The sequence below is a fragment of the Saccoglossus kowalevskii genome, chromosome 12 (assembly GCF_978046115.1).
Source record: "Saccoglossus kowalevskii chromosome 12, keSacKowa6.1, whole genome shotgun sequence".
Lineage (NCBI taxonomy): Eukaryota > Metazoa > Hemichordata > Enteropneusta > Harrimaniidae > Saccoglossus > Saccoglossus kowalevskii.
Window position 1 is genome coordinate 8,363,621 of NC_140652.1, and position 13,763 is coordinate 8,377,383.

The window sequence follows — 13,763 nt, forward strand, 5'->3', positions numbered from 1 at the left end:
GACATTTAGGCATTTGTATAATTTATCAAAATATTTGAATCAACCTCGTGGCATATAGTATTTATGATAATACATAGTGTAAGAGTTGCGTTTTGTCGGATAAACGTCAAAAACAAGACCCAGAAAAGGCGTTCTGCTACTAAGCTTGAATAATTAATACGCGACGTTGGTCCGCTGAAACAGGTTGCGTCATTGAATCTCCAAAAACATTTACACAGTTCCTAATGAATTTCTAATCATCGCATAGCGGATTCAACGAAAACGATGAAAATCGTGTTCGCCAATTTAATTAGTTGCCACAGAGAGTACGAGCCATAGCCGTGTTTTAATTAAATGAATACTGTGGTTTACTGTTGCTGTTACTTGATGATAAAAAGAATATTCTGGAAATAGCGCAGCATATATATATAGATCTATATCTGGGAACATGGTAATCGGTTATAATCTGAAGTGCTGTACAAACATAGAACCATTCAATGTTCAGAGATTTACTGAAATAGCTATATTCTGCTTATTCTGGTTTACTGTTTGAATTTCAAATTATTTGTTATCTTTTTTATTTATTCTGTTATTCTATAGAGTTGATTTTGATTACATCAAGTATTATACAAGTAAGTTAACTAAAATATTATTGAATGTTTATTCGTTTTTGGTCAACTATGTCATACGTACTTTCAGTCAATAATTATTCACACAATGAAATGTTGCATTTAGTTTCTTTCATTGACGCATCGAGTTGAATTTGCGAAACATAACTATTTCACAGTGTAGGCTATTGACGTTAGCCACTGAAACATACAACACACATTTTTCATTTTATTGGCTCTTTATTGTCGGGTCACTGCTGTTTATATATACTGATCACTGATCACTGATTGGTTATACATGCTTGGATTTAAAGCAGCCATATTTGTTCACAAACGTTGTCAACCAGCAGTGTTTTATCATTAATGAGACGCCGTTTATTCCTAGTATCCATTTCCCCAGCACATCGTATACAGGTAATTAGCACTAATTACTTATTATTTCACTAATTATTTCACAATTACAATTATTTATTGGTTCTGTCATTCATTATTGTGTCATAATTTTATTCCCGCCAACATACGATGAGATCATATGAATATTTTAGAGGGTATTCGTGATTAACATCGGCGACAATGTGTGTTATTGAGAAAAGCCCTTGTACTTCAGAGCGCGCACTCATTATTGCCATAGATATACACTGATATATCTGGTTTGCTAAGTTATTAAATTTTCAAACTATCGATTGTTACATATACATTTCTGATTCTGAAATATCCACAATAAGAATACTTAATTGTTACTTATTTAAAGGAAACTAGCAATTTTCCTAAAATGAACCAATACTGAAAAAAATTGTAGAATAGTATTGGTATATCTATTTTACTTTTTGGTCTGCGTGGCATGCTATCAATCTTACTCATTTTGTATTGATCGAATTTAATTTAAGGTAGCGGGACTATTATTTGCATACTTGTTTTCATCTTCTAATTGTGACTAAATGACTACAAATAGACCCGGGAAAGTATATATTTTTAGAATCGCCAGACTTCAAGCTTTTCACAAGTGTATTTTGCATGCCCGTATCTGCATTCTACGATGCGTTACTCAATCAAAGGTGAAAAATTACTTTTTCTGTTAAAACAAGAATTACGCATTTATGCTGGCGATAAGAAGTATTTTTTTTCACTTTTCCGAGTTGTTCAATAGTCTGGTAAATTGAATGTGTCTGGTTAGTTTTATTCAAGCAACGCGTTTTAAAAAATAGTGTCCTGAATTTCAATTACTGTTTTAGTCGCATTGCCCCCAACTCAAACCACATCTCGTTGGTAAATAATCGATGAAATAGTTTGTCTGGACACATTCAAGTTCCTCTCATTGTCACCTTAAAGCTGTGGAAATTTGGTGTTAATCCGACGACAATAAGTATACGTTATTTTTTGTTAAAGACCTTGTATTTTGAAAAACATAAACTCCTAGAAAACGTCCATGAAGTAACAGCAAAGATTTACAAGCTTGTTTATCGGCACAATCAATTTGTTTTCCCATCAAGGTCTGTTTTACCATGTGTAGGGACATCCAAATGTGTAAGGCTATTGGAAACCAAAAAAATAAAGAAATGGGATAGCTATAATTGGATAAATTCGGCATATGAAAACACCAAAATCAATGATTTTTTTCAGTGGCTGTGTGACCTTGTGTCTGACACATTCATATGCAAATGACTAATCTGTGAAACAAACAGGGGCGGAGAAAAAACACTCAAATGTTTGGAAACACTCATTCTGTGTCAGATAGCTACTGATAACACATCCTAACATTGCTTTGTCTTGAATTTATCTTTGAAACTTATAGGCACACAGATTAAACCTGTGTTGTTGATTTTGGAAAACACTACCGAGGCTGCCTTGCTTCCCTTCAGAAAATCTACATTTTAACCAACTTACATGACATACTATGTTATATTGACTTTATCATATGAAAGTTTATGGTGCATTTCCTCAATTAATAAATAAATGTGAAAATCGTAATTTTCAACACAAATAATAGTCTCGCTACCTTAAACTGTGTTAAGTACGACGAAAATAGAACCACCTATAAATAACTATATTTTATTTATTCATTGAAAGAGAAAATAATATTGTTGAACAATCACTAAACAATAAATTCTTTTTTTTTAAATGGGGAATAAATATTTTGAAACACTATAAATTGTTAATTCTTTCCTTTTTTTATTATCACAAATAACGTTTTGACCTTCACTATGTCCATGACTGTCACTGTCCAGGTCCCTATCTCTGTTTCTGTCCTAGTGTGTGTGTGTGTGTAGGTGTGTGTATAATCATCAATTAGTAATTACTGTGATGACATCACTGGCATGCGATTTGCTGTTTTAAATATTTTTTCAATATAAATAATTATAGTATAACTTAATACAAATAAGAAAAAACGATTAGATCAGAAAGAAATAATGTCTGTCCAGTGCTGCGTCATTCAATTTACTAACTTGAGCATCGTGCATGTTTAATATTGAAAATACTAAAATCAACATATTCATCGTGTAAAATGTTCGAGAATTTTTTCTAATAAATATGTTGTATACAGTCGGTAATAAGCATTATGGCATGCATACTGTAAAAGTAGACTGCATAAAAAGTGTCCTGTACATAAACAATTTATTAATCATCCAAGAAAAAAATGGAAGAAAAAAATGTACGATGCTTTTTGAATTGCGTGTTCCATGGTTGTGGTATAAATACATATTGACTACTACTTGTGTTTGTTTTTATAATGTTCAAGCAAATCACCGTAGGTAATCATACTTGGCTAGTATGATGAGGTATGATTGTATGTACACAATTATTCATTCTGTATTAAGCCCAAGTAGATTTACCTAAAATATCTTTCAGTGCCAGAGATCATTTTGCAATAAAATGCATATACTTGTACAGCAATGTTGCTCTTTATGACTTTTGTATGTTTTATGGCTATTGTATGTTGATGTACACGCATTTGAATGTGATACTCCCTAGAGCCTAGTACCTACTTCCTGCTTTTTCTGTTGGTCTAAAATTGCAAATATGCGTGATTCTATTTCTGTCTTTGAATGGGCCAAGTTAGTAAGAAGATAGTGGAAGTTTAAACCCTTGTGTCATTAACGATCAAAGATTACAAATTATAAACGGCAAATAAGTTGTTGATAATGAGACTAGATTACGTAAATCTATGTAATAAGGGGTGGTAGAAATAAAACGGCAAATAAATTGTTGATAATGAGACTAGATTACGTAAAGCTATGTAATAAGGGATGGTAGAAATAAAACGGCAAATAAATTGTTGATAATGAGACTAGATTACGTAAAGCTATGTAATAAGGGGTGGTAGAAATAAAACGGCAAATAAATTGTTGATAATGAGACTAGATTACGTAAAGCTATGTAATAAGGGATGGTAGAAATAAAACGGCAAATAAATTGTTGATAATGAGACTAGATTACGTAAAGCTATGTAATAAGGGGTGGTAGAAATAAAACGGCAAATAAATTGTTGAAAATAAGACTAGATTACGTAAAGCTATGTAATAAGGGGTGGTAAAAATAAAACGGCAAATAAATTGTTGATAATGAGACTAGATTACGTAAAGCTATGTAATAAGGGGTGGTAGAAATAAAACGGCAAATAAATTGTTGATAATGAGACTAGATTACGTAAAGCTATGTAATAAGGGGTGGTAGAAATAAAACGGCAAATAAATTGTTGATAATGAGACTAGATTACGTAAAGCTATGTAATAAGGGGTGGTAGAAATAAAACGGCAAATAAATTGTTGAAAATAAGACTAGATTACGCAAGCTATGTAATAAGGGGTGGTAAAAATAAAACGGCAAATAAATCGTTGATAATGAGACTAGATTACGTAAAGCTATGAATAAGGGGTGGTAGAAATAAAACGGCAAATAAATTGTTGATAATGAGACTAGATTACGTAAAGCTATGTAATAAGGGGTGGTAGAAATAAAACGGCAAATAAATTGTTGATAATGAGACTAGATTACGTAAAGCTATGTAATAAGGGGTGGTAGAAATAAAACGGCAAATTAATTGTTGATAATAAGACTAGATTACGTAAAGCTATGTAATAAGGGGTGGTAGAAATAAAACGGCAAATAAATTGTTGATAATGAGACTAGATTACGTAAATCTATGTAATAAGGGGTGGTAGAAATAAAACGGCAAATAAATTGTTGATAATGAGACTAGATTACGTAAATCTATGTAATAAGGGGTGGTAGAAATAAAACGGCAAATTAATTGTTGATAATGAGACTAGATTACGTAATGCTATGAATAAGGGGTGGTAGAAATAAAACGGCAAATATGTTGTTTCATGTGATTTTACTTTCTGTTAGTTATTTAGGCTAATTTTGGCAAATGTTAAGGTTCTAAATCTTCCAAAATTACGTCTGTCATAAATTTACAAGCACATAGATAATATATTCAAATATATCAACATTGCTTTTTTAGGAAAAATAACATTCAGCAAAATGTTGAAGTGGGGAATTTTATCATCAGCCAATATCACTAAAAGATTTATACCTAGACTGTTAAAATCGCCGAGAAGTCAAGTCACCGCAATAGCAAGTCGAAGCATCGAGAAGGCTGAAAGCGTGGCCAAAGACTGGGGCATACCAAAAGCATATGGTAGTTATGAAGAATTGTTGACTGATAGTGAAATAAATGTTGTGTATGTTCCCCTACCACATGCATTACATGCTGAGTGGGCAGTTAGAGCGGCAGAGAGTGGAAAACACTGTATGGTGGAGAAACCTATAGCAACAAAGGTATTGTGTAAATGAAAATAACATCCTGGAATAAAATTACATATTTGTTTTTAAATAAAAGATTTCTAGCGGCATGTTTTGGCCTGTTCAAAATGACACAATATTAATAACTGGTTTTATTTTATTAAATATAATTTTTTCATAGATATCTGATGTTGAGAGAATGCAGAGAGTTGCCATGGAAAACAAGGTTTTGATTGTTGAAGGTTTTGTACATTTATGTCATCCACAGTTTAAAGCTATTCAAGAGACAATAAAATCAGGTATTTTATTCATTTATGTTTATTCATTCGTTTTTTAGGTTTTAGATATTTTAATGTTATTGACTCAGATCATTTGTAACATATTACGTCATCACAGGTAAAATTCCTCAGTAGTTTTATTCAGAGGATACTTTGTTTGTTTTTTTGGTAGTCACTATGCAAGTCAATTGCAATCTACTGTAATCGTATGTTTATTGTAACCATTAACCATTAGGGGTTATTGGTGATGTTCAGTTTATGACTGGTTCATATGTCGGAGGAGTTTCTAAAAGAACAGATGGGTCGTTGTGGCTACTGGGTTGTTACCCTGTCAGTATGATGATAGGCCTCCTGAACGAAAAACCACGCAGAGTAACAGCCATGGAGTGCAAAACGGAAAGGTTGGTGTTGTTAAAATAAGAAACAAACATATATAGATATAATAATTGTAATGTTTAAGAAATAATTCATAGCTATCAACATGGTTTTAATTTGTGTCAACCATACTATCGAACCAAAAAATGTCAGATCGACATTGCTTGGTGAACACGTCTCCAATGACTAGATGTAAACTTGACAAGCTGAATTTCAAACAACACAAACCAAACATAAATATAATAATATTAATGCTTGAACAAGTACTATTCTGTATAACGCCCACCAATATATACATATCTATTCACTTAAATATGTAGAGAAATATGTATCTTTCAGGGGTGTGGATGGTTCATTGTACGGAATTCTGCAGTTCAACAATGGTATCCATGGATGTATTACGTCTAGTATTACGTCGTCGAGTGATAGCCATTTTGAAATTAACGGAAGCAAGGGCAGATTACGAATTCATACAAATTCGTCTTATCACCCTGATGCTTACGGCGTTGACAACTTTTTTGATCTTTGCATTGAAGGCCAGCCAATGAAAACTATCACCGTAACAAAGATTGATGCATTCCTGGCAGAAATTGCAGCATTTGAATCTTCGATATTAGACGGGAAACCAACACCCGTTCCATTGGAACACAGTCATCAAGTTGTTTCTACTATACTGGCATTATATGCATCAGCCAAAAGACAAAGAATTGTGATTAATTTGTGAAAAAATGTTCATATCAGTAGATCGATTCGTTAAATATAAGTTTTTTCATTATATGCTTAAATATGTACCATGCAATTTCACTATTTTTTCACTTATTCCTTTTTGTGGTGAGTGATTTTATCTTTTTTTTTTCAATTATTTTTCGCAATTATCTGATGACAAACGCCCGAAGATCTAAACAACCTCCACAAGAGATCTTGTTCAACTTTTGAATACTTCAATAACTATTCAAAGAAGACTTTATATACAGCCATGGCTGGACTTTGACACTAGTGCGCAAATTGCGAAATTTAATTTTCATGCATGCATGAAGATGCAGACAGTGGACAATTTTTACCAGCTAGATACCGATTTCAGAATGTAAGGGCACAGGTTCGCAATAATGTAGACAACAATGTAGATGGTAAACAACAATAACATAGACATACTGTAAACATCAAATGTACTGATCTGTGTTTTGTTATATTTGTTTTACACTTTTTTTTTTATTCTGGTAACGTGTGTCATTGACATGGTAATCCTTGACATTGTAATAATCGACATTGTAATCATTGACATCATTAACATCAACACGTAATCATTGACGTCATTATCATCGATATTCTAACCATCGGGATCGTAATCATTGACATCGTAATCGACATCATTATTATCGACATCGTAAACATTGACATCTTACTCATTGACATCAGTATCATCGACACGTAATCATTGACGTCATTATCATCGATATTCTAATTATCGGGATCGTAATCATTGACATCGTAATCGACATCATTATTATCGACATCTTACTCATCAACATTATACTCATTGACATCAATATCATCGACACGTAATCATTGACATCATTATCATCGATATCATAATCATCAACATCGGAATAATCAACATAAGTATCATCGATGTTGAAATCATTGTTATCATTATCATTGACATTGTAATCATTGATATCATTATCATTGACAGCATAATCATCAACATCATAACCGTCAGCCTGGTCACTTTGGAATTGAGAGCTGTTGTAGAGGTCATTAATATGCAATTAAATTAGCCAATGTGGGATGTTCTCGGGTCATCTAAATATAGGACGGGCTTAGGTTCTCTAAGGCAATGTGACAAGGTTTGATGTTCTCAAAGCCAATATGACAAGCATTGACGCCCTCTAAGCCAATGTGACAAGGGTTGATGTTCTCTAAGCCAATCTGACAAGTGTTGATGTCCTCTAAACCAATATGACAAGGGTTGATTTCTCCTAAGCATATATGACACGGGTTGATGTCACCTAAGCCAATATAACAGTGATTGATGTCCTTGCCAGCACCCCCTGTTCTATGTTTTTGTCATATTACCTCAAACCCTGCAAATATAAGTGTGCATGGAATCATGGGAGGAAACTATGTCCATTGCCATGTGATAACTGTCATGAAGGTAATTGGCAGGTCATACTTGTTTAGAACTCTGGAAGGACAATTAAAATTCACCAGTTGTGTTTGTGATTTACATAACAAGGGATGTTTACAACTCTAGAAGAACGATTGGAATCTACCAGGTGTGCGTGTGATTAAAATAACAAAGAATGTGTACGATCAACTGACTTGCCTATGTGAGACATCTGCTAGCAAGACCACATTCTGATTAACTCATGTGGAAACCCAGGTGGTGTACCTGAATCTGGGCCACTTATGCCTATGAACAGGCTAGACTTGGAACAGTTGTGGTCCACCATTTTCGCTGAGTACCCCGGAAGTTGCTGCCGCGATACTGTGAGACAAGTGATACTGGTTTCCGTCTTCCTTCTGTGAGATTTCTATGAATTGCTCTGCAATCTCCTGCTATCAGCGGTGGCCTGCAGAATAACAGCATTTCTCTGCAAGCAAGACATTGACATCTTTGACATTGTGTAGCAGAAGCCAATGACTGTCATCAATTTTAACATCCTGGAACTGAAAGGTATCACCAATGCACACTTCCCTAGGCAATCCCCTATTTTAGAGAAATTATTCATTGTATTATTCTGTGCTTTGTTTCTTGTAATTATTTTGAGATGTATTAAAGCCAGGAGCTTTAATGTGACATCTTGTCTACTCCATTCTAGCATTGAATGAACCCAGTGTGAGTTCTGTGGGTGCCCCTCTCAATAACAATAAGCAGACCCTGTGGGGTTACTGTAAAGGGGGTAATTATTCACTGGGTTTTAATTTAGCTTATTTCGCTGACTGGAAAAATGCGCTAAATTAAAACACAGTGAATATGTACAATTTAGCATAGAACATATTATCTAAATGACGAAACCGTGAATTTAAAACCCACTGAATATGCCTGAAATGGTAAATCAGTGAAATTTAAACCCAGTGAAAATTAGTCATTTTACAGTACTGTGTTTTTTTTTGTCTATATGCTTATCACTCAATGGTTATAAATGCTTAGATTTAAGGCATCCATGTCTGTTCATATACGTTGTCAACCAGTTAACCTAAATCAGCTGTGTGCTTCAAGTCAACATTAAAAGACGTTGTTTCTATTGTCCATTTCCCTGGCAAGTCCTTTACTAATGTGTCAGCAAAACCGATGAGACAATATTGATATTCAGAAGTTATTTGTGAGAAAATACAGATGATAACCTGTTATTTCAAGAAAAGCAGTATTGGATTTCGTTAAATCACGTAGTAATAGAAGAGTGTTCGTACTTAAATCGCGCATTCATTATTTTTGTGGGAATTACTGTCGCCGAATTTCGTAAAATTGGATTTGTACTGAATTTTAGTTCATCGAATTTCAAATAGGGACCTTTTGAATTGTTACCTATTTGAATACAATACTATGAAATACTATATAAATGGATCAATACTGACACACTTGCAAAAAATGTATTAGTATATTTGAATGTGGCATTTCGGTCTTGCATTTTGAAATTATGCTTAAAAAGAACGCTGGGTGAAAAATATACAACGTAGTATGGATTGAAGACTATTATCATAGCTTTACCTATAGGAACTCACGGATATCCAAGATTCTCACTTTAAATGTAATGATGGGATTAACAATCTCATATTTCATGTGGCTGTTTACTTCCGACTATTTTATTCAATAGATCACAAGACATGTCTCTGACAACAACACTAATAAAATGACACGCTACGTTTTAACCTGTGTTACAGTACAACGAAAATAGAGTTTAATTTGCATTACTCGCACGAGATACAATAATCGACTTATATGTATTCCCCATTGTTTGTTTGTTTTTTTATATCCTGTGAATTTCTAGTGCCGATAATTGCTGGTATCGTCGACCAGGCATTAAAATAGAAGGATTAGCGGTATTTTATAGCCCCCTTCACAACACATACATCTGTTGGAGACCATGCGAAACCACTAATTTTTCAAATTTTAAAATATACATATTATGACCACATATCATTTCAGCTTATTTTTTTAAATGTATTATTTACCTTGCCATACTATCGCGTGTCGATCAGATAATGTATTTATAGATAACGTCGGTCAAATTACCAAAACATAAATATTTTCTCACCTTCTCGAGAATTGTTTTTCGATATCTGGAAACATAGATTGGCTATCTGCAAAATACTCCCTCAAACAAATAATTTTTTTAATGATTGAAACACCATGATGTGATCCAGACGTCTCGTGGTACATCTCTTCAAAATGTGATATCACAAAACCACAAACCGTCTTCACGACATCTCATAGTTTTAACTAAATTTCCAAAAATCAATTATTGTAATTGTTCCGAGGTCCAAGTGCATTAGTACTCGTACTGGTGACAACCACTTCCCCCAAATAACTTGTACACAGTTGCGTAAGGGTAGCCAGTTTATTCAAGATAGCGGTGAAAACTATATCGGGATAAAGAAATCACATGTCAAATGACGTCATCGCTGACTAAACGAACGAGCGTGAACGACTTACAGAAAATGCATAGAAATTGTGAAAAATACGCATATCAAAATTACGACACTCGGCGCTAAGGTGACCTGATGAACCCATGAGTCAATAAATTCATAAAATAACTTATTTCTTGAGTCTAATGTTCTTTTAGAAGGACTTTATGTAGCGATCTTCGGTCGCACAAAATGCGTTTAGCGCACGCATATGAGACTCTAACCCATACTAGTTATAACGAATTCCGACCTACACTGAATGTAACGTTCGTGTCTAAAGAGGGCGGTATACGGTAAAAAGTGAAAGGGCGTCTAGCACACTCCCCGTCTAAAAATGAGCGATAGAGGTAATTTTTACTTAACGCTAGAACACTAACACTAAACCTAATTCTAATTAAACAACTAATATTCAGAATTATTCTCTTTGATACTTTGGATCAGAACGAGTTCGGCAATTGGTCTCTTGTTAATCCGTCCTACGTTGTCTCTACAAACCATGATGTCAGCTCTTCTGATCTTGTTTTCATCACTGTAGTATGTCTTCACGAAACGTGCAAGAGGACAGTCGCTGCAAGAGCACTTTTTATCTCTCAACAGGACGACGTCACCTTCATTGATGTTTGCAGTAGTCTTGTTCCACTTGCGTCTTGGTAGACGGCTTTGTAGGAACTCATTCCCCCAATGCACCCAGAACTGGTCGGCGAGATACTGTACGTGACGCCACCTTCACAGTGAGAAGCATACTAGGACTGAGTACCCGCGGGTCATTGGCATTGGAAGATATGGTGGTTATGGGTCGAGTGATGACTATGGCGCAAACTTCGGCCATTAGAGTGGAGAGCAAATCATGCGTGAACTGCGGTTTGCCAAGTTGGACGTACATAGAGTTAAGGACTTGTCTGACGGTACCAATCTGTCTCTCCCATATGCGTCCAAAATGTGAGGCAAAAGGTTGATTGAACACCCATTCACATTGGCGTTCTGTTAGAAACCTTTGCATTTGATGCTGGTCAAGTTCTTCGAGTGCTGATTTTAGTTCGTTCTTCGCACACACCTCAGTTTCTTAAAAAAAGTCACGAATGACTATGAAGCGACGCAGTGCGTTGATGAAGGCGGATGTGTATCCATTGAGTTGATGATCTCAATGTGTGTGCCTGTTGTGTAAAGGCATACAAAGTTTACGGCCCATTGTTTGGTTCCTGATGAATCACCTCTCGTTATCCAATTCACTCCACTCCAGGCGCCAATATGTAAACATATGTAAATTAGCCAATTTGCATTTTTTCACTAAGTTTGGATTCATTCATCAACACTCAACAGATTTGAACTAAATTTGGTGGGGATATACATTGACATCATTTCTATGGCCCCTGCTTTTAGAGATAATTTGCATATGTAAATTGCCTCATTTGCACATTACTAAATATGAATTATCTCAACAACTCGATAGATTTGGACGAAATATGTTAGGCACATACATTGATGCAGTCTGCATCCATATTACTAGTGGTAATTATCTGAATATGCAAATTAGAATACTAATGATTGTTTAATTTCATGAAAATTGGTGAATGATAAATGTTTCCTCCATTTTCTAGAGATAAACTATGCATGAAAAACATATCTGAATATTGTATTTCAAGTATATCAATGAGCTAACTAGAACAATCTTGAGTTTTGACATATTTGGTACAACTGTAATTTTTTGAGCTTCAGTACAAGATTTTTATTTCTGGTCTCAATACCCTAATACCCTTTCTAAGATTTGTAAAACTTGCGATATTACGAGATTTTAGAACGCCAAAAAAATGATGCTTTTTAACTTCGTTGAAAAATAAGAATTTCAATGTAAACGTATTTATGACTAATATTAGTAGACATTTATTGAAATCTTCTATTACCTAACTGTAAGATATTACCAGTATACTTTTGAATGTAAATATATTACTTTTGAACTTCCATTTATTTCTAATTAATATTAGTAGACATTTATTGAAATCTTCTATTACATAACTGTAAGATATTACGAGTATACTTTTGAATGTAAATAGGATACTTTTGAACTTCCATTTATTTCTAATTAATATTAGTAGACATTTATTGAAATCTTCTATTACATAAAGTTACGATATTACGAGTATACTTTTGAATGTAAATAGGATATTTTTGAACTTCCATTTATTTATAATTAATATTAGTAGACATTTATTGAAATCTTCTATTACCTAAGATATTACGAGTATACTTTTGAATGTAAATAGGATACTTTTGAACTTCCATTTATTTATAATTAATATTAGTAGACATTTATTGAAATCTTCTATTACATAACTGTAAGATATTACGAGTATACTTTTGAATGTAAATAGGATACTTTTGAACTTCCATTTATTTATAATTAATATTAGTAGACATTTATTGAAATCTTCTATTACATAACATTACGATATTACGAGTATACTTTTGAATGTAAATAGGATACTTTTGAACTTCCATTTATTTATAATTAATATAAGTAGACATTTATTGAAATCTTCTATTACACAACAGTAAGATATTACGAGTATACTTTTGAATGTAAATAGGATACTTTTGAACTTCCATTTATTTATAATTAATATAAGTAGACATTTATTGAAATCTTCTATTACATAACTGTAAGATATTACGAGTATACTTTTGAATGTAAATAGGATACATTTGAACTTCCATTTATTTATAATTAATATTAGTAGACATTTATTGAAATCTTCTATTACATAACATTACGATATTACGAGTATACTTTTGAATGTAAATAGGATACTTTTGAACTTCCATTTATTTATAATTAATATTAGTAGACATTTATTGAAATCTTCTATTACATAACTGTAAGATATTACGAGTATACTTTTGAATGTAAATAGGATACTTTTGAACTTCCATTTATTTCTAATTAATATTAGTAGACATTTATTGAAATCTTCTATTACATAACTGTAAGATATTACGAGTATACTTTTGAATGTAAACATGATACTTTTGAACTTCCATTTATTTATAATTAATATTAGTAGACATTTATTGAAATCTTCTATTACATAAAGTTACGATATTACGAGTATACTTTTGAATGTAAATAGGATATTTTTGAACTTCCATTTATTTA